Below are 22,717 nucleotides of genomic sequence, written 5' to 3' on the forward strand. Positions count from 1 at the left end.
AACTTGACTGTTAAGTCATTCAGCTGCTTTGCACCTCTTTAATCACCCAATTCCTCCAGAAATGCTTCAGCTGGCATGCCACCTTACAGTAAAATGGTAAAAATAAGCACACTTGTGGTGAGAGGCACTGTAACAACCGTTAAGGGCATATATGTATACATTTTAGGGCCAGACAAACCTACATTCAAAATTATCTCTGCCAGTCACAAAGAATCACATATTACATGATTCCATTTAAACGAAATGTCCAGAATAGACAAATCCATTCAGACAGACATCGGACTGGTGGTTTCCTAGGGCTGGGTGGAGGCAGATGGGCGGAAAATGGGGAGTAGCTGCTAATGAGTACAGGGTTTCATTTTGAGATGATTAAAATGTTCTAAAATTGATTGAAGATAGGTATGCAACACTGACTATACTAAACACCACTGAATGGTATGCTTTAAATAGGTGAATTGTGTGGTATGCAGATATCTAAATGAAGCAATTATTAAAAATATAAATCTCTGTCACTTACCAAGGGTATGACTTTGGCCATGTCACTTACCCTTTCTATCTCAGTTTCCTCATATACAAAATAAGGACACCACATCCATCAGAGGGATAAAGTATTTTATTAAATTATCAATATAATTACTTAGTACAGTGGATGGTCAATAGGATTCAGTGAATAGTAATGTTCATAAACAAAGCAGATTACTTCGGATGAAAGAGTTATCTCATAGAAATCTCGTAAAATAATAGCTAGTCATGTGAAAAGCCTACAGTAGTTATACAAATTTTGAGGACAACAGGAATAGTGTTTTACTAATAAGGAATAGTTGTTTTCCATACTGGAGTCCCACCAAATCAAATTCACTAAAGACATATGCAGAGACCTGAAAATAAGTTATAACAATTTAGTGGCCTACAGAAATAGAAGTATGTTCTTCTAAAAAATACCAAAACATCTTCAAAAACCTAACAAACTCTAACACAAGAACTGGTAACTTTCAAAAACCAGAATATATACCCACAAAACTTTGAATCTACAATGCCACAGAATCATCTTCAAAAAAAACATTTATATAATTGTAACTGACTCACCATTGTCATTCTGGTCATTGCCCTCCTCTGAATTCAAAGTCTGTGTGCCTGAGCTATGTCCTTGCCTTTCAACATAGTGTCTCGAAGGAACAGGCACCATTGTAGAGGGTCCTCCATGATTCTGTACCAAAGACACACACACACATAAACATACACATGCAGTTCTCTGCCTCTGTAGTCAGGAGAAAAGAGTTATAAATATATTAAATGTACTTGACATTAGAAAAATGAAGAAATAATAATCAAGAAAACAGAAAATACTGCCCAAATTATTTGTCCACCTCTATCAACAAATCTCCAAGAAAAGCTTAAAAAATAAGGTTTTCACCTTTAAAAGCTCTAAGATGCAAAACTTATGTTTATCAGAAGGGCTTTATTTGTTTGTCTGTGTAAAAAGCTAAAATTTATCCACATAGCCTTTATTTTAAAAAAAAGGAAAAGGGAAAGGTAAACAGCTTTTTGAGTGAAGCTTTGACCTACTTACAGCTATAGTTGGATAAGCAGTCCCACTCTCTTCTTCAACTTCACAAACAGTAATGGTTTCTTCCAAGTCCCTGGGCATCTGTCCATTCTCCGGAGCAAAGCTATTCTCACTCTTCTTATTCACACAATGCATTTGGTGCTGACTACGCCTAAAGGAACTTAAGTATTTCAGAGTATGAGAAGGAGAAAAAAATGACAGAACATGGTAGTAACTTGTTTCTAATTTCTAAATAACAATTCAAACATCTCAATGTTGAAACTTAAAAAAAATTTAGATCACATATTTGTTACTTAGCAATGAAGCCAAACTTACCCATTTTCTCTTTCAACACTGAATATTCACTTACCGAGATCTATAGGAAAAGTCATCATAGCTCTGGCAGCACCTTTTACCTGGGCCAGAGTAAAAATCAACTTTAGGGCCCTCCACATTGTGCCTATTTATAAAGCAAAATGAATCCCTAAGAACAGAGGGATGGGAAAATATAATTCTTTATTCAGTAGTGCTTGAGAAGTCAGTTCTTCAAGTTAAACAGAATAAACAACATCATTCTAAAATCATCCAAATACAGCCTTGCTCTCCTCACCACTGGTATTAGGTCTATCCATCATTCAAGAATATAATGCCACACTTACGGCGCTCACCTTGATAGCATTCTATCACCTAGCATCTCTTCCAACTGCTCCACATTTCCCTAGACTCTGAGAATACTTATCTTCCAATACATCTATTAGATGAGAATTTAAGTATACATAACTTCTATCCTCTATGCTCCCTTTAGGCAGATATTATAAGAGAAATCTAAACTATTAAGATATTTCTAAATTCTACAGTAATTCTGTCCAGGAATGATTTACAGTATTTAAATAGAGATGTACATTATCGTTAAAGTCAGTAAAGCCTTACCTGGGCATCCCATATATCCAACTGGGTCTCTGAGATGAATGTTGAGGATGAGAATATTCACTAGACGTAGTACTGCCAGCTTCCTGTGACTGGTTATGCCCGTAATGCGTACTCTGCTGAAGTCTTGGCGGGAACGAAGTGTCTCCCTCGATGTAAGCCATAGTCATATGAATCTCCTTTCCTCTAACTTTCTTGAACATCTTCTTCCATTGCTTCATGTTCACGTCTGACGTAGCTTTCAGGCAAACCAAGAGGCAGCAAATAAACTTCATAACCAAACCAAAAGATGTAGTGTCTCCTCCCAACTCTCACAAATGCCTAAAACTATCGGATTTTTTTTTTAACAAACCAAATAAATACAGGGAGGGAAATTTTGTATTTGGAAGAGCAAAATGAGCAGGTAATCTCTATCAATAGACATCTCAACTCTATCTTTTGTATAGGCAACTTTGGTCCTCAAAAAAGTCATTCTCATTGCTTACATTACTATTATCCAAGAAATTATGCCTATTAATATCCCTGGCTGCTTCTGTGAGGTGTTTGTCCTCATTCTTTTGAGAAATCTTGTATCTAAAATCTATTTCAGCTTAACTTTATACAAAATCCCCTAGGAATCTGATTTTCAACCAGGGATAAATTTGCTACTTGGGGCACATTTGGCAATGTCTGGAGGCATTTTTCGTTGGCACAATGGGGGAGAGAATGCTACCAGTATTCAATGGACAGAGGCCAGAGATGTAGGTAAACGCCCTACAATACATAGGACCACGTCCCAAAACAAAGTATTATCTGTCCCAAAATGTCAGCAGTGCTAAAGTTGAGAAACTCTATCTTATGTTATACCTTAAAAAAAATACAATATAGACAAGTACAAGAAGGGGAAAATAATAAAACCTTCAGCATACAAACCCATTTCTGGGCTATAGATCCCCAAAGTTTTCTGGTAACCTCTTCTTTTCTGAACAAGCACAGGATTCCAGACAGGAACAGGTGACACTTGGGTAACTGGTTTTAAGTTAGCCAGTGGAACAACATGCCTTAAAATTTTAAAGATGTCACCATGAAGCCATTGCAACAAGACTCGATTCTCAGTAGTTACACATACCCCAACCCCTCCTGCTTCATTTTCAAGTGTATTCTACTTAAACCATTGACACTAGCTATCTGTTAAGGTTTTCTATTCAGACTAGAAAATCTAATAATAGTTTGTACAATTTCATAGCTATTTATAGCATGTATCCTGTTCCAGAGGAGAGATTGTGGTAGACAAGTTTACAAATACGTGTTCCCTCTCCTTGGAAGAGGATTATATTTTCCCACCCCCACTGACTTCAGGCTCATCTGTGTAACCCACTTTGGCCTATAAAATGTGAGCATATACCTGAAGAACCTGAACATGATTTGTCATGGTCTCATTCCCTAACTGTGGTCATGGAAACATATGCCTAGATAGAGACTTTGCTGGACTGAGTCCTCTTTGCTGACAGACTGTAAACATGCTAAACAAGAAATGAACATTATTGGTTTAAGCGTGAGATTTCTTTGGTTGTTAGGACAGCATAACCTAGTTTTATGTTCTCAACTTGCAGAGACTCAGTTAGCAAAGCAGCTTTCTAATTCATCTTAACAGTTTTATACCAGAATTCTGTTGTATTAATATTCCTAATAAGTTTGCTAATGCCTAGGATTTGGAAACTTTTATACAAGTACGTATACTGAAACATCATACTTCAGCATATGCTTTTACAATTTGAAGTAAGTTATCTTAAGCTTCTACCAGATATAACTTGGGTTCTTTTACTAGCATGCTGGGAATTCTCAACAAAAAAGCATCAAGAGCCAAAGATTTTGGTAATTCAACAACTTTTTATATTCTCACTTTTCTGCCAGTTCTTCAATGAAGACTGTTACTGAACTGTTCTCATTTCCAACTTCCTGAATATAAGCATTATAGTATCTTCCACCTGAATCCAAGTGAACCTGAAATGGGAAGAGACAGTAAGAATATATCTAGTCTCAGGTTGATAGACATTATCTGGCTTCTGCCAAATAAAAAGATCAGTTCTCCCAAATGGAGTTCAGATGTGTACTTATTAAACCAGTTGATAATCAACACTGGCAGTCTGGTTCAATGGAGGCAGCACATGCTGAAAGAGCCTTATATCTAATCACAAACATTTATAATTAAAATTTAACACAAACATTAGAAGGCACATTTTTCGAGCACTTTGTAAATTAATTTTCTAAACTTTATATTAATAACTATAGCCACAAATTATTTGGAAAAACATATTACTAATTCTTTAAAGAAAGAACTAACCTGACACTTGTCTCCCAAATAGTACAGTCTCCCAGCATACTCCATGTAATTCGGTTTTTGAAGTTCTATTAAGAGAAAATGAAGATTCAAGCTCAAGTGCTCTACATCATTTGATTTTGTAAATTTTATCAGTGTCTTTGATAATGCTACCACTATAAGCTAAGTTTCTTTTAAAAAGTTTTAATGAGTCATTCTATTCCTCTTCATGAGTTTTTCTCTAAATCAATTTAAGGACACCTGCCAGAATATTTTTGTTCTACAAAACACAAATAGGTGGAAACTGGAGGTTATAATCCTAGAATTGGTCAAACACCAGGAAGTAACACACCTCAATTAAAAAAAAATGAAAAAAGGTAAAAAAAGTATAACTACACAGCTTCCTCAAGTAGTCTCTTATTGTTAACAACATTTTGTGTTCCATGAGGTCATAACCTCATTCTAGATTGTTAACAATAGCTAGGTTCAGCAAAGTTCAAGTTGTTGAATATTAAACATTAAGGGCTACATTGAAGGCAGAACTTAAGGCTTACTTTGATCAACTTAGTTACCTAAAAAGGAGAAAACAATGACCTATTTTAAGGGTTGGCAACCTTTCTCTGTAAAGAGCAACATAGTAAATGTTTTAACCTCTGTGGGCCACAAAGACTGTTCCAGCTACTCAACGCTGTCACTGAAATTTGGATACTGAAATCTAAATTTCATTTAATTTTCATGTGTCACAATACACTGTTCTTTCAAGTTTTCCTGCCACTTAAAATTATAGAGACGATTCTTATCTCATGGAACACATAAAAACAGGTGGCAGGTCAGATTTGGTCCACAGGCCATGGTTTGCAGACATCTGATGTATTATCAATGAGGGAAGTCTTAACAATTTAAATAAGCTTATTTCCAGTTTTAAGTGTCTGGTAGTCCTAGCTATCTACACACTATCACCACACAGTCTTTGCAAAGTTGATGTCCCACATAAACATCAGATTCCAAGATCTATCCTCACTTCTAAGTTTATTTGTTTCCTCTTTAGATTTAAACCATGTATTAAGCTAAAAAGTACCAGGCTGGTTTTTTTTTTTAACATAACAGTGCATTGACATCTAATAACATCTCTTGTTAGAAACAATCTGAAAAATTATTCTCCTGGAACTGTCAGGATTCAAAAGTATTCTGTTGACATGTCATTACCTTTTATGCTGTCCAACCAAACATCAAATTCTACATTATGATAGATTTCCGGATCCAGGGCTTTGAGCACCTTGTAGGGGAAGGGCATCTTTGACTGATTTCCTGGAGACTAAAATAAAAATAATCATGCTACAAACTCCCCATCCTTAGCTTAAGTCTTCCTTCTATGAAGAAGGAAGAATTAGGTTCTTTTCCTTCCTTTTCTTTTTTTTTTAAAATTATGTACATATGGCTTCCATACCTTTTTTATTAAAAGAATAAATGTATGCCACAATAAATTTTATTTATTGCATCTGAAAGGTGAGGAAACGAAAGCAGCAATTATGCAAATGATCTAAAAAGATGGCAGAAGGGAAATTTTGTCTAAAGCAGCCAACAACTCAAGGCAAGACATATATATAAATCAACGCAATACAGACCAGCATTAAGTATTCAGTCACAAATATTCAACTAGTCTCATCTTGATATGCACACAGAGGTGCAAGTGTTTCTATATCCTAAAATCACTGGGAAAAAATCTGAAAAATTTGCTTTCGTCAAAATTTGTTATGATTTCCAAAGGAATTACCTTCTTCTACTCTTCTACTTCTGAGAATTTCACTATGTTCAATTCTTTCTGCAAATTATCAGCACTTGAAGTATGCACAGTGATTACTGTAATAATGTCCTACAAATGGAAGGTTTGCTTGATTTTATGCCTATACAGATGGTAACATTTCTCCTGTTTCTTCAACCATGGTTATCAACTATTTTCTTTGCAGAACAGGGTTATTATATTTTTAATGACAAAAAGAAACCTTAGCATCAGAAGACTGATTACAAACTAATTATCTATTGGGTTTGTAATATAACTTGAAATGAGCTGAAATTTATCAAGGGTTTGGTTTACTTTGAAAAAAAAATCTACAATTCCTGAAGAATAGAAATAGAGAGAACATTAAGCATGTATTTTACATTTTCAGATTAAGACTTCCACAAAGGAAAACATCAACTCTTCCACCACCCCATTTAACTAGAATGCACTTAATTTGACCTTAACGAGTTAAGTTATGATGCCATATGCCAAGAATATGAAATTTCTTTGCCCTAGAAAATCTCAAACCTTTGCTTCATCTGTTCCTTCACTGTACTCCTCTGGTATATTTTCAGCATCACAGCAGGCACCTAACTCTTCAGTCCTAATTAAAAAGATTTAGAACAAAGAGCTTTATATAAATGCAGAAGCTAAGAAGTCTTAAGCCTGACATCTGTAGCACCACCTAGCGGTTAAAGTAGCTCAGTTCTAAAAATGAGGCAAATACTTTTTCACCCCAACATTTACCTTTATGCTTCCTTTCTGAAAGTATACTCAGAAGATTACCTCCTATATTTCATACCTCCTGTGGGGAAACACTCTAAAGATGGCCCCTATAATCATGCCCTTCTGTGATTCCCCTCTCCCTAAGTTTGCTTCTAACCAATAGGATGTGTATCATTACATTAACATAAGAATGTAATGACTATGTTGCTGGTAGCTCTATGACTCTAAGAAAACAAGTAGCCATGTTCTCCAGCCCCATGTAGTAAAGAGCTGAGGGTTACCTCTAGCTGACAGCCAGAAAAAAAATCTTAGTCCTACAGCTGAAAGGAACGGAATGCTGCCAAGAACCATGTGAGTAGGGAAGTGGATCCTTCCCCAGTCAAAACTCCAGGTAAGAACTCAATACTAACATCCTCATTGCATACTAGAGTGAGACCCTAAGCAGAAAACCCAGCTAAGCTATACCCAGACTCCTAACCCACATAAATTGAGAGATAAGTGTGTTATTCTAAGCTGCTGAGTTTGTGGTAATATTGCTATGCAATAGATAACTAATATACCTTGACTTCCTACTACTGTAGTTTCTGTAAGCCTGAAGCCCTTAAGACAAAATCAGTGAAAAGAAACTTTTACCCTGATATATGACAGCTACCTCCTGCATTCCCATATAAGCTTTAAAAAAAAAAACACCCAAGAAAACCCTCTTCTACCAAAAAAAGAAAATAATCGCAAGCATTAAACATCCAAGAAATACAACCGTATGACAAAAAGACAATGTGATACCTTACTGGAGCCAAACCTATCTGAATTTCCAGACAGAACTAGGAATCAAGAATATAAAACTACAATTTTAAATGTAAGTTTTTGACTAAATCTGTTTAATAGCTGCCACAATCTACATACTTAGGGGTACCAAAAGCAGATATTCAAAAGATTCTAAAACTTGTCTTAGCCTGAGAGATTCTTTACTAGATGGATGTGTGTCAAGTAACCACTCTGAACCTCAGTTACCTTCTAAAGAACGATGGGGCTGGTTCTGAATCAGTTTTTTGTCAATATGTGGTCCACAGTTTACCTACATCTGAATACTTGGGTGTACTTGTTAAAGAAGCAGATTCTTCACTCTGACATCAAATTTTGTGAAGGTAGGCCCCAGAATCTGCCTTTCTAACAAGCACCCTAAACAATTTGTATACAACTGAAGTTTGAGAATCATGGGATTTGATAGTTCTAAAGTTTCTTCTAGCAATAAAAAAACTAGATTCCAACTTGCACCAAACCCCCCAAAGCCTGAGCAACTCACAGTACAGGCTATCTTTTTGGTAAAACTTCTCTTTCCCCATTAAAAAAATGTATATCCTTATAAATACACATATACCTACATTCATATGTGTTGTATAAGGCATAAGCTTCCAGGTCCCTTCCACTTTCAAATGATGATGCATAGAAACATGAATATTAATGATCTTGTGATTGACTTCCCCTTTCCCTTTATTACCTATCCTGAGTTGAACTCTTGTAGTCAATAAGGTCATCCTCACTGCCAGTCACATTGTTTCTGTTCTTTTTGGAACTACTTCGAAACAACTGAACTGCAGTCTTCAACTCTTCTTCATCCACAACAAACACATCTTTATAGAGAATTTCATACAATATAGCTAAAGGAAGAAATGACCAAAATGCAAATTATCAAAATAAGGTGGTTTTATAACAATGTAAACAGCTATTAACCAGTATACAAATTCAATAGGTATCAACAGGGTTTTAAAAGAGCTATTCATGGTGGGTCCTTCAATTTAAAGATGGCCAACAAATCACCTGAAATCACACCAAAACATTTATAAAGTCTTCAAGTACCTTGACAAACAGCAGCACTTGACTGAAACTGTTTTGAGTATACTGAATCATAATGCCCATTACTTGAAAAGCAGAGTAGAAACTGAAGAAAAAACCACACACAGAACAATTAAGTGAATGTTACACATCTTACAACCATGAACTACTTGAAATTAAGTTGCTAAACAGAAACTGCTTTTTAAAAACAGTGATTTCTAAATTATACATATGAGTGATATCATACAGTGTTTGTCTCTTATTTCATCCAGCATAATGTGCCAATTGTATCTCAATAAAACTGAATAAAAGTGATTTTTAAAATTTACACATAGATAAACGCAAGCTATACCTCAGAGATTTTCTTGACAGTGACTTTTAAATGCTGAGGTTAAAACTGAAAGCCCTGCTCAGACTTCACTGTAAGCCTTGATCACATTCTTGTAAATACAAGAAACAAGTATTGATGTACAGATTTGCAAAACATGGAAACCTCTACAAATTGGGTAAATAAAACAGAAAGCCTACCAGAAGTTAAAAGACTTAGCTTAACTTCTAAAAATGACTGGAAAAATTAGGTCAAATACTCAAATACCCTAAACCCAGAGTATGGGGAATTGGGAAGGGACTTCAATTTTATTAAATATGTTTTCCACTGTATTGGGAAGGGACTTCAATTTTATTAAATATGTTTTCCACTGTACCAAATAGCAATATACCAAGCTATCAATACTACTAAAGAGAATTCCTTAATGAATTAAGGCACTGAGATGGCTAAAGAATGAGTTAATTTCTTAGTTGCTTCCTTTGTCTCCTAGTTTTCTGGAACACCAATTCAAAGGCCATTTTCCCTAACCAAATTATTTCAGTACAAATGCTCCCTAGTTCCATGTGAGGAAATATGTTTATAAACTGCTCCAAAACCTTTTTGAATTTTTGTTCAAAACCCTGTGTCTTGTGTAAGAGATGTAATCCTTAGTGATTTAGCCTAATTTGAAGATATCTCTGGTTATCAGCAACCTGAAGTACCAAAGGTGATTCTCTGGGAAAACGTTGCCACCAAAGTTCCTTGGCAGAAAATTATCTTTTTAATTTTTCACTCTTTTATTATTTTATTATTTTTATTTTTTACTTTTTTTTCTACCTTCTTACACTACCCTGGGCAAACTTCTCCCAATAATCAAATTCTCTGATTCTAGATTTTTTTTCTTCCCTAGCCTTTTGTTTGCGATCACAACTTTAATCCCAACAGTTATAATCCAATTCAGAGAACTGAGGGCAAGTGTCAAGCTAAAGTTACTCACAGAAAAGTTTAACTTTTTAAGTTTTACCCACCCCAAGGGGTATTTACATTTAAGAGGAGTTTTTTAATCCACAAGGAACAGTAAGCAGATTTGAGCAGAGAAGCCTCTGTATTTTGGACTAGAACTGGGAACTCAAACTAAGAAAGGTTAATAACTGAGAGTAGTTGTTAGGGAGTAGTTACAATAAAACTAAACATAATAAACTAATAAAACATAATAAAAACGTTGCCAGTTCCAAAACTGACGAACAAGCAGTAAAGAAGAAAGATGACTGTACAATTTCTCTATTCAAGTAGCAATGAGTTCAATTTTGACAGAAGAGGCAAAACTAGGCACGATGGCTTTCATGTTCTTGGTGGTATCCCAACATAAAATAATTCGTTCATATAAACTTGTGGGTGGTCTGTCTGTTGGGGGTAGGCGGGTGGGATGTAATGTCAAAAAAGTAGTGAAAAAATGAAGTAGATCTGCATTATTGATGAGGACAGATATTTGAAAAGAACAAGTAACAGAATGTTAAGTTGAGTCCATCTACATTTAGAAAATAAATGCAAAGAAAGAGAACGATACAGAGGGATACCCACCCAAACTAGTTTAAAGCATGAGATTTAAGAGCATGAACGGGGACTTGATTTTTTTACTCTACATGCCCAGGTTTAAGTTTTATTTCGTTTTTAATATATTAATTTATTTCTATTCTTTCTAGATAGACCAATAGGCTGAGTGAAGATGGCTAGTTTCCAGTAGCATTTTCTCTGATACTGGATAGCTATGTAAAATACAGAGTTAAGTCAATATAGACGATGAAAGGAACCAAGGTGACCATTAGGCATTTATTTGAGAATTTGCTCTAGAATATATTTTATGGAAGGCTCACTGATAATGCTCACTGTCTCTGATAGTCATTTTTGAAAACCCAAACAATTCAAATACAAATCTTAAGAGCCTAAAATGAGATACAATACAAGTTTAAGGCAAATCAAGGTGTCACCTAACAAAAATACTCTGCTGCCACCTGGCTTTTCCATTCTTAAGTTTCAGTATGAACAAACACACTTATACACTCCCAAATTAGACATATATACACAATCCTTTGCATGTAAATACACAAATGCTGATAAGTATTAGCTCTCTCTCTATAAGCTAATAAGAGTCTCATCAGCTCAAGGATGAGATTTATACATGTTATTCTCATGGCTGCATACTCAAAAGACCTTGCATTTTTGTAGTATCATGGCTCCCAATGTATGATGCTTTCCCCTTAATTAGTTCAATAATATCTCTAAGATGTATAGGACTCATTTGAAAATGGAGCTGTGTAACTGTAGGAATTAAGGGCTGGGTATATGGATATTCACTACTCAACTCTTTCAAAACTTTTCTCTATATGAAAACTTTCAGAATAATATGTCCAGGAAAAAAATGAATTGCAGGTCTAAAGCATCCTAATAAAGATCTAAATGTCTATATCTCCTCAGGCAATGCTGTGTAAAATTGCTAAAATAAAAAAGCTAACACTCCTCTTCTTCAAACAATTCAGACTATGTCACACCTTTGTTTAAAAACTGTTCAAGGGCACCTGTACTGATGTATTTCAAAGTACATTTCAGACACCAAAAATTAAGATGGATTGGTAAACAGAGATGGGATAGATATACGATAAAACAAGGACACCAAATACTGACAGCGGACTAGGTGGTGAGTATATGGATGCTCACGGTAAAATACTTTTAGGTTTTCTGTATGTTTTAAAAGCTCAATAATAAAATAGTAGAAGAAAACTTCAATTGACTCTTCTGTACAATAAAAAGCCAAATTCTTCTCTAACACCCCTCATGTAACTCTAGCCTGTCTTTTCGGCATTGTCCTCTCCCCACCCAATTATTTGAGTCCCAAAGGATCTCTTGCTTCCATCCCTTTGCATATGTTTCCTCTAAATAGATTGCCTTCATACTTGTTGGACTCATTTTTTGGTATTCCCCATAAATGTCACTACCACCATGAAACTTTCTAAACTCAAGAAGAGTGAAGGGCTTTTTTTCCTATGCTCTTTGTACATACTTCTTTATAAAATGTATTACTTTGCTGTAGTTAACTATTACATGTCTGTCTTGATAACCCCTTAAGACCCCTGGCAAGGATTTTGTTGTATTTACTTTGGTATCCCCAAAGCCCAGTAAAGTGTATGGTACACTACAGAGGATTAATGTTTGCTGAGTAAAACAGATGGAAGTACCATTAGTAAAACAATGCGCCCCAATTTATACTTATTTTCCAAATTATCTCTTGCAGCCCACTTGGTCTTCCCCTATTCCTAATGCCAATTGTGTAGTTCACATCTTTTATCTAGGTTACTTAAACATCTTAACAGTTCTCTCAGTGTCCAGTCTTCTCTCACCATAATAAAAATGTTGCCTGAATTTTGCTCCATGGAACGAAACAACTTACAAAACTCAAATACTGTGCAGTCTATATTTACTAATCAAATAATCTGGATAAAAGGCTTTTCTTAAAATCTGTAATCAGGATAAAAGGCTTTTCTTAAAATATTCTTGAAATAAAAATTGTATGCTGAAGAACAATTTGTTTACCTGTTGAGAGTTCTCAGCCAACAAAACAACCTACTATTTTCCAAGCAACCTACTGGTCAGTAGTAGCACACTCTTCAGACTAATGAGAACGTAGAAATGAAAACAATACAATGTGATAAATATTGTAATTACTTCAGGTCATGTTAGAGGAAATCAAAGGGAGGAAATAACTCCAGGGGAGCTGGGAAAGTTTCAAAAGAATTGACATTTGAGATACAAAGGAAAACTATCTGGAAGCATGGTATACTAAGGTTGGAGGACTGACTGGAGAGGAAAAGGCTGGTAGCAGAGAAAATTCTCATTTAGACTATGCTTATTTTTTCCATTAATTAGGTAAAAAAAAAAAAAAAGGATTTCCTATGCCCTGGTAAGCCAGCAGTATCATTCAGTTTATTTTAGTAAACGCTCACTCATCTTCTTACCTTGTCTTCATAGCCGTTATCTGTGACATAAATTGGAGGTTTTCTGGGATAGCGATAAATAATGAAATCCCGTCTACATGAATAGAAAACAATGGTGGGTGAGAACAGGTAACTTAGTATATAAATGAGAAACTTGTAAGAACAAGTATTTGTGCTTTTAAACTGCATATTTCATTTATATAAAATAATCCAAATGTTTAAAAGACTAAAGAATGCTAAATTAAGGTAGGTCAAGTCCAGTGGATTGCTTAATATATGTATCTTAACATGGGAGAAAGAGCAAAGATAGATTAACAAGTGTATGTAGGTTTTTGAGTTTTGGGGGCTCCCATTTATTTAAGGTAGGGGTCGACAAATTTTTTCTTGGTAAACACCAGACACTAAGCATTTCAGTTTTTGCATGCCATATGGTTTAACTTTGACATTGTAGCTCTGAAAGCAGCCAGAGACAATGCAAAAACGCAGATAACTGTGTCCCAATAAAACTATTTTTATGCAGACTGAAATTTGAATTTCATGTAATTTTAACATGCCATGAAATAGTCTTCTGATTTCTTAACCATTTAAAGAAATTTTTAAAGCATTCTTAGCCTGAGGGTCACACAAAAACAGAAGCAAGCCAATTTACAAGCCGGGTGCCAGTGAGTTAAAAGCCAACAACTGACATCAGCCTGCCCAATGCCTCTTCAATACTACTTATTGCTGGACTTAACTAAGAAAGGAGAAGATTGCAAAATACTGACTTGAACAACTAACTCCCCAGAAGAGGGTTCTAACCCTACCAAAGTTTATGCCATCTCACCATCTTAAAAATTTTTAAGGAGTCAAAACAGATTAAACTTCTCAAATGAACAAGATTTCCACACCTCTAACCTACATTATGTAGCTATTTTTCAAAATCGCACAGCTTTCAAAAATGCTTTTACAGTTCTAAAGACCAAAATAGAACTTGCAAAAGCAGTAGGGCAGTGTTTCTCAAATTTCCCATTATCACCTCCCTAAAAAGCCTTTTTAGGCTTTTCTTAATTTCCCTATGAAATTTTAATACCAGATACACTGTACACTTATGTATTGTAATTCTTTGAAGAACCACATACCATCATTGTAATATCTAATGTTTTTGTCCTTAAGATCCAATTTATTTTAGAAGTGATACTGTTCCATTAAGGATGCAAGCAAAAGAGGCACAAAGTTAAACACATAAAAACTCTAAGATAAATATTCTGATTTTATAATACCAGCAGTTCTTAAAATCCTTTATTCTTCCCTTCAAATGTACACAAATTCTAGAGGTTCTCCACCCCAAAATTGTACCAACTGACTTTCCTTAGTCTCTTCATTCTATATATTGATACATCAAATCTCAAATTTTCCCAATACTAAGGGGACTTTAATAGAAATCTTACACACACATACACACACTTTCTCTTTTGGAAAAAAAGGAGGTTCAACTTACTTATAAATTAGAGAAAGAGCCCTTATTTCCAGCTGGCCAGCACTTTCCTAAACATAAATAGTGCATAAAGTTTTAAAAATGTTCTGCAGCTAGCAGGTAGTTTTTCCAAGTTTAACAATTGTTTTTTTAGATACTTAGCACTACTTTAGATGAAGAACTTCTATAACTTGCTTTGATGCTTGGGATATTGTGATAGTTAATCATTAACATAAACTTAGTCTGAAAAAAATAGACCTAAAGACAACCTTAGTTAGTTATTAACAAGGACAATTAATATGGAAGATTTAAAAGGCACAATAAAAATGGAATTAGTGTAAGAATATGAAGTAAGCAGGGTATTTAGTACAAGTGTTTTAAGTCCACAACTATGGAACTAATCACATACATTATTTTTAAATAAATGTGTTTATGGATCTTACTCCCACACAAAAAAGATAACTACAAATCAGAAGAGTTCTAAGTAACAACCTCCTAGTAACATTCATTACCATTCCCCCTCCCCGATTAGAGTGAAAAGGCTTAGGCTTGTCCTGTTCCCAGTGTGTACTCTTTTACTAGTCTATGGATGATAAAATTCTTAACACAGAATTCTCATTATTTGACACAAAACAATAGGTCTGTAGCCAGCCTCCAAACTTTTGCAAGAACTATTTGATTCAAATCAGCTAGCTACTTAAGAAAACAGCTTGAGTCTAGCTAAAGTGACACAGCTGAAATGAGTATTTAGGTTACTATTCCAAATACTCTGAAAAGTGTAAACCCCCATATTTGATCTTACCTTGGGATCTCCCAACCGTTCCAGGTATTTCTCAAAAGAGCCCTCTACGTACTTCAAAAATAAAAAAAATCTTGACTTAACCAATTACATATTATTACCGAAATCTGATTATATTCTGCAATATTATCCCCCAGTGGATTTTTGTTCAAATCAACAATCTCAGTATTAAATTACGACTTTGCACAGCATCTCAAGAAGATTTGCACATACACAAAGTTTTGAGTGGAGAAAAGATGGACTATACAATTATCTTCGGAACTGATCCTGGCTTATTCACCTACCTGTGCATTTCATCCACTAGTATGCCTTTTAGTTTTGAAATTCCTATTTAAGTGACCTGACAATTTTCATGAATCAAGCAAGCCCAATAATTAGAATAATTTCATACTTGACAGGAGACATGCATTTACCAAGTTAAACTGAGGAATCTTAAAGGAAATTTATTTCAAAAAATCCCAGGGCACAAGGCAACTTTCTGGGGTGATGGAATTGTTCGGTATCTTGATTACAGTGGCAGTTATGTGACTGCATATTATTGCCAAAACTAGTAACACTCAACTTAAAATGGCCAATTTTACTGTATGTAAAGTACCTAAATAAAAATAAAAATTCAAGGACTATATGACTAGTTCCATGAAAATATATCACAAGATGTGAAATCAAATTTTAATTTTTCCTCAAACCCTTTTAACAACTTTTTGAAGTACAACTGACATATAAACTGCAAATATTTAAATGCAGTTAAGTTTTGACATATGTACGCAGTCATGAAACCACCATGATTATCTTGATAGTGAATATCAAGTCTCCTTGTGCCCCTCCTTAGCCCCACCGACCCACAAGCAATCACTGATCTGCTTTCTGTCACAATAGATTGGTTTGCATTTTCTAGAGTTTTATATAAAGGAAATTGTATGGTATGTACTTTGGTGGGAGGGTGGTTCTGGCTTCTTGCACTTGGCATAATTATTTGGAGATTCATCCTCATAGTTTTAAAATTTTACACACCTCTGTTACTCAAAATGCCATGCACAAACAACAGCAAACATCACTTGGGAGTTTAACTATGCAGAAATTACGGGCCCTGCTCAGACCTACTGAATCAGAATCTGTATGATAACAAAATCCCCAGGTGATTTGTAGGCACAAAAGTACTTGAGATGCACTGCTTTACACCATCATCTTGCATTTAAAGTAATTTCACAAATAATCCTTCCCCAGGTGGGGTGAAGACTGTAATTAATTTCAAGGTAATAAGCTTTAAAGTATAAAAGCCTTTACGTAGTGTTAAAATTCACCAAAACCTGTTGAGAAAATTTAGAGTAAACCTCGAACAGCAGGCAAATACCCAAAATATAATCAGAAGAAAACATACAGTACTGGAAAAACTAAATACATTAAAAAAAAGAACACACAACACCCAACAGCCACACAAAAGACACAATTCAAAAAACGCCTTGATAAAACCTTATTTTGTTCCAAGAATTCAAATGCTTCAACATACTCAAAGATGTCTTCTAAGTTGTTTTAAAGTCAATCATTAGTTACAGTGCTTCAATTACCAATTTGTCACATGAAAATAGGTTTCCTAATTTGTTTCCTTACAATTAAGTTTTATAAGATTAAGTTGGCTGGCTGAAGAGCATTGTGCACAGAATTAAAGCAGAGGAGATTTGTATTTGCACATATTTTTAAATATACACTTACATAGCCAAACCTTTGTGAACTATGATTAATTGTGCAAGAAAACAGTGGTATGGATAATAAAAAACAGCAGTCAAAATGTTAACTTTTGGGGAATTTTTGGTGTGGGGGAGAAAGTAGTTGGAAGTATACAGATTAACTGTTTCTTCTCAATTTTTAACTGGAGTACAAAACAGTCTAATTACAGAAGGAGGTCCAGAAGCATGGCTAGCCAGGGGGAAGGAAGCCAGCTGGAAATTAATATTTGCTATTGAGAGAATGATACAATTTTCATACATAGAAGCTCAAAATTCATTTCCCACATGCTATGTACTCTATCCACAGCTCTCGCTCAGGTATGTATTCTACTTACAGACTCAAAAGGTTGTGGATTTTCTCTCATATAGGAAACACAAGCCTTCCTGATTTCCAAATGATGGACCTGGCTGAAAAACAACTAAAAAAAGAGAAAGACCAGCTCACTGTCAGCAGTAATTTGGCACAGAAGCTTCTAAATTAAGACTATGAACTGGACACTTCATTATCCCTTAATCAGAACATATGTAGGAAATTAGGAAATTAAGTCCTCACTAAAATTTGTGATTCCTTTAGTGACAATGAGGGGATATGATTCTGTCAATGCCCCCCCCCTGCTTTTCTAGTCTGTTGGGGAACAGCCTATAAATTTTTCCTTAGGCATAAAATTTCAAAGAAGTGGAACGCTGCTGAAAAGGATCAAGATACACTTCAAAATACTGTTTAACCCCATTACCTTCCTTACATTCCAAAGTGGCACTTAGAAAAGTTAAGATAGCAAAAGGAAGCAATAGATTTGGACTAACAAGTAAAGGCACACAGCAAGGTAATAACTGGCTTATAGACCTGATGTTTTTACTAGGGAAGGGTTAAGGGAGTTTTGTTTTGGTGGGTTACAGGTCTTCTAGCTACAGTACCATGCCATGTCTCAAACTCTGAAAACTCAGTACAGGGAAGACACATTTGTTTTCCTTTTACCTGCTCCGAAATAGCCCGAAAGAGGCAAGAGGCATCCTTGGCAGTCAGCTTCCGAAACAGCCCTAAGCTGCCTAAATATTCATCCGTTGATGCCTCTCTCAGAGACTTCTGGCCGTAGTACTTTTCCCATTCTTTATACATTGTGCACGAGAGGGTGGAGGTGGGAGGGAAGGATAAAGGAACAGGGTGGCAAAGAGGAAAAAGGGTGCAGGTAGGAATGGGTAGCAGTGACAAGGGCTTGTTTATGCAGGTATCTGGAAAGCAGCCCAAAGTCTAGGTATGAGAAGGCAGTTGGGAGTCAGCACTGTAGAATCTTGGCATTTCTCAGGAGCAGGAGAAGCAAAGGGCTGGCTTTCCCAGGACAAGTCCCCACCCTGTGAAAAGAAGAGGAAAAGCCAAAGCTCCTAGGTATAGAGAATTAGACTTGAGAAGATGTGGGAGGGGGAAGGTACTTGCAGAGCTACCTTTTTGGGGAAGGGCAGAATTAATCCAATCAGCCCAAGGTTGAGAAATATGCATAAACAGCTGAGCGTGGACCAAAAAGAAGCCGAGTTTGCTTCTTAACTCAAGACAACTGCTGCAGGAGACAGAAAAGGTCTGCAATAAGGCTCAGGTGTGTTATGACACAGCCTGGCCCACATTACATTGCTTTAATATCTCTGTCCAAATTTTCCACAAGAGTCTCTGCCACGTTCCCTGCTCTATCCAGAGTTTCATGGAGATGAGAAAAAAAATCTGAAACTAATGAACTAGTAAGCTTTAATATTAAGAACATCTTAAAAAACAGAGAAACTGACTGTGGTTGGGGGAAAGGCTCTCTTAACCTGAAGGGGCAGAAATCACAGTTCAGGCAAAGTGCCAAAAGCAAGCAGCTGGAGATTTCAGGTATGGGTTTATATAATCTCATTTCATTCTCCCAGTTAATAATAACCCTCTGCTAGCATCACAGAAACTAAATTCCTTAATTATGCAAGGAAATGCTGATAGAATTCTGAACTACTATCTCCAAACTATTGTATACCATTAACAAAAAGAGTAAATACAAAAAAGGGTGTTTCCAAACAAATGGAAACAATGGAAACTTCAACTGAAGCAGCATGAAAGAAACATCTTGCCCACAAACTTTCTAAGAAACTACGTAAGAGACGTGTTTCAATGTATCAGGGCACTTTTTGGAAAAATTAGATTCTGAGAAAACCAAAATAAAACATGACTATGCTTTGTAGGGTTCAAAATCAGGACTGGTCACTTGTATTACTTGATTTCATTGTCAAGTCTCTCGTTTTTATTTAAATACAAAATTCTAATTCCTTTATTGGTTTAAGTGTTAAAAAATATAGATCAAAGCTGGCTTTGGAGAAGTTACAAAATTAAGCTGCTTTCTAAAAACTTTTTCTCATATCTGTGGATCCAGTAGTAATCATTACTGCTGCCTAGGGGAGAAGTGTCAGTAATCAACCTTATAATTAAGGGATGAACTACAGGCATTTTAGAAAAAAGAGTGAATTCTTGACTCCCTTCAGCATACCAATTTGAAATTACCATAACTAATTTCTTTTTTAAAGGAACTGTAACACTGGGGAAATAACTCTTTTTGCGAAAGTTCTGAAACATCGTTTGGGAAGAGGGACCACCATCTTTCTTTAAGGCCACAAATTCCCTGAGAAAAACTAAGGGTTATAATAAAAAGTTAATCATTTCTGGCATTTTTTTTACCTGAAGAGAAAAAATACAATTCTGCATATTTATAGCTGTATATATAAAATTTCAATTAATATTAATCAATATAGTTCACCTTGAGGAAGATAATAGGGAAAACTGGGAGAGGGAGAGAGAGTCCAATAGGAAGGGAACAAAGAGAAGAAAAAGACAAGCAGGCAAAAAAGAGAGGAAAACAGAGAAAGCACAAAGAGACCCACACAAATACTGTCAATTTATTTTTAACAAAGGTGCAAGAGCAGTTCAATAAGAGATGATAGTAGTTTCATCAAATGTGCTAGAATAATTGACATCTATATGCAAAAGAAAAAATGATCTTCCACCTGCACTTCACATCCTGTACAATAATTAACTCCACATGGCTCAAAGAACTAACTGTAGAACTTTGAAACTTTTAAACACAAGCATAGGAGAAAATCTTGTGGACCTTGAGTTAGGCAGATTTCTTCAATACAATGTAATAAAAAATTGATTGGACTTTGTCAAAATTAAAAACTGCTCTGCAAATTACATTGTTAGAATGAAAATACAAGCCCATCTGGAAGAAAACATTTGTATATCACCTATCTGACAAAAAAAAAAGTTTGTGCCAAAATATATAAGGAACTCTCAAAGGTCAACAATAACAAATTTTAAAATGGGCACTTTTACCACACATTTTACCAAAGATACAGGAGTGGCTAATAAGCATGTAAAAATATATTCAACTTTGGTCAGTAAGAAAATTCAAATTAAAGCCACAATGAAACATCACTACACACCCACTAGGATGGCTACAATAAATACAAACAGTACAAGTGTTAGCATGGACATGCAGAAACTGGAACCTTATTAAAAGAAGCCAGAGGCAAAAGGAGTATGATTCCAAAAGATACATGATTCCATTCATATGAAATATACCAAACAGACCAATCTGAAGAGACAGAAAATCACTGGTTGCCTGGTGTGGGATGGAAATAGTTATTAACTACAAAGAGGAACAAAGGATCTTTTGGGGTGATAGAAATATTTGAAAACTGTTTTGTGGTAATGTTTGCACAATTCTGTATATATTTACTAAAAATTGAATTGTACATTTAAAACTAGTAATTTTAACAGCTTTGAAATTCACAAACCATACAATTTGAAGCATGTAATGGATACTTAAGAGTTGTGCATTCACCACCCAAATTTTAGAACATTCTCATTACCCCAAAAGGAAACCCACACACCCATTACCATCAACCTTTAATCCCCCTATCCCTACCAATTCCAGGCAACCACTATTTACTTTGTCTCTATATGCCTATTCTGGGTATTTCAAATAGAATCACACAGTACTTAGTCCTGTGTAACTAGATTCTTTCACTTGGCATGAAGTTTCAAGGTTCATCCATGCTGTGGCATTTACCAGTATCTAAACCCTTTGTATAAACTATGTTTAATTATCTATTTATGAGTTGATAGACATTTGGGTTCTTTCTACTTTTTGCCTGTTATGACTAATGCTATTATAAAGTCACAGACAAGTTATTGTTTGGACATGTTTCCATTTTATTGGGTAATACCTAGGAATGGAGTTGCTGAACCACATAACTCTACATTTGACTGTTCAAGGAACTATCAGACTGTTTTTCCACAGCAGCTTCACCATTTTACATTCTTACCAGCATTTTGAGGGTTCCTGTTTCTCCACATCCTACCAACACTTACTGTTATCTCTTTAGCCATCCTAGTAGATATGAAGTGGTATCTCTTTGTGGTTTTGCTTTGCATTTCTCTATGGCTAATATGGTCGAGCATACTTCATGTGCCTATTGGCCATCTGCATATCTTTAATGAGATACCACTACATACATCATAGAATGACTAAAGCCATTTTTTAAAAACTGATAGTAACAACTGAATTGTTGCCAAGGATGCAGTGCGACTGGAACTCTCATATGTTGCTGTTAAGACCATAAATCAATACAGGGACTCTGGCAAAATAGTTTGGCAATTCTTATAAGGAGAGAGTTACCATATGGCCCAGCAATCCCATTTCTGGTTATCTGTTCAAGAGAAATAGAAAACTTAAGTCCACACAAAAAAACCATGCATCAGTGTTTATAGCAGCTATATTCATAACCATGATTCCCCTAAAACTGGAAACAATCCAAACATACTTCAGCTGGTAAATGGAGAAACCATGGCATTCATACAACAGAATACTCCTTAGCAATAAAAAGTTAGGTATGGATATACACAAGAACATGCATGAATATCAAATGCACTGTGGCAAGTGAAAGAAGACAGATTCAAAAGGCTACACACTTTATGACTACATTTTTATGATATATTGGAAAAGACAAAACCATAAGAAGGGTAAACAGATCAGTTGTCACTAGTTAGGACTGTAGGGAAGGGCTGACTTAAAAGGGATAGCAGAAAGAACATATGGAGCTAGGTACCTTCACTATAGTAGTGGTTACATGATTATGCATTTGTAAAATCTTACCAAACTGTAAAAGAAAAATACTTTGTTATATTTAAATTTAAAAATAAATAACATAGGAGCCAAGACGGCAGGGTGAGTAGGGCGGTGGAAATCTCCTCCCAAAACCATATATATTTTTGAAAGTACAAATAATACAACTATTACTCCAAGAAAGACCAGAAGA

General features: G+C 35.3%; 1 pseudogene; it reads right to left on the reverse strand.

The window, feature by feature from the left end:
* LOC130682181 (putative bifunctional UDP-N-acetylglucosamine transferase and deubiquitinase ALG13) overlaps positions 1–22,717 on the reverse strand; it is an 87,549-nt pseudogene that overhangs the window by 21,395 nt on the left and 43,437 nt on the right.

This window comes from Manis pentadactyla, chromosome Y (genome assembly GCF_030020395.1).
Source record: "Manis pentadactyla isolate mManPen7 chromosome Y, mManPen7.hap1, whole genome shotgun sequence".
Classification (NCBI taxonomy): Eukaryota; Metazoa; Chordata; class Mammalia; order Pholidota; family Manidae; genus Manis; species Manis pentadactyla.